General features: G+C 79.0%; 1 protein-coding gene across 2 annotated transcripts in view; it reads left to right on the top strand.

Moving 5' to 3' along the window:
- The first annotated feature begins 132 nt into the window (after positions 1-132).
- The window catches only part of SLC45A4 (solute carrier family 45 member 4), a 97,009-nt gene continuing 96,442 nt past the window's right edge, over positions 133-699 (top strand). For both annotated transcript variants that reach the window (XM_032760560.2, XM_058444042.1), the window contains exon 1: positions 133-385. The gene's annotated coding sequence lies outside the window, so the exon portion shown is untranslated. The remainder of the gene's footprint in view (positions 386-699) is intronic.

Raw genomic sequence — 699 nt, 5'->3', positions numbered from 1 at the left:
GGGGGCGGGGTGGGCGGTGGCGGAGGCCAATGGGCGCGCGCGGCGCAGACCCCGCCCCCCGAATCCCCGTCCCGCGGCGGCGGGTGCTGCATAGTCATGAGGCGCAGGGGCCGGCGCTGCGTCAGCGGAAGGGGCGCGGAGCGGCTGTTTCCGACCCGATAAAGCGGCGTTGTCTCCGCGCGCCGGCCGCAGCCTCGCAGCGCTCTCTCCGCGCCCGCATCGCTGACTGATTGACCGCCCGGCCGGCCGGCCGAGGGAGCAGTCCCCGCCAGGACCCGCCGCCGCCTTCCGACCCCGGTGCGCCCGGGGCTCCGCGCCCCCATCGCCCCGGCCCGGCCCGGCCCGGCCGCCCCGCCGCCCCCGCGGCCCCGGCCGGAGGAGACAGGTGAGTGGCCTGCCGCCCGCAGCCGCCCGCCCCGCCGCCCTCTGCACCTCGCACCTGGGCGCCGGGCACCTGCCGCCTCCCCACCCCCACCTCCCGCACGGCCTCGGCCTCCAGGTCGGTTGCGCGCCGCAGCCCCAGCCCCGCACCTTCTTCTCCGGGGGAGGGGACCTGCCCCCACCCGGCTTGCGCTGGCTCCTCAGGGCCCCTCAATTCCTTCCCGCCTCCTCTTTCCGGATTGCACCTGCCCTGGTCCCCAGCCCTGCAGCCTCCCTGATCCCCCCCACCCCGGCCCCCACCCCGGAGCGCGCGCCTTC

The sequence above is a fragment of the Hylobates moloch genome, unplaced genomic scaffold, assembly GCF_009828535.3.
Source record: "Hylobates moloch isolate HMO894 unplaced genomic scaffold, HMol_V3 SCAFFOLD_9, whole genome shotgun sequence".
NCBI classification, from domain to species: Eukaryota; Metazoa; Chordata; class Mammalia; order Primates; family Hylobatidae; genus Hylobates; species Hylobates moloch.
Note: the sequence above shows the minus strand (reverse complement) of the source record. Positions and strands in the feature narration are given on the sequence as shown.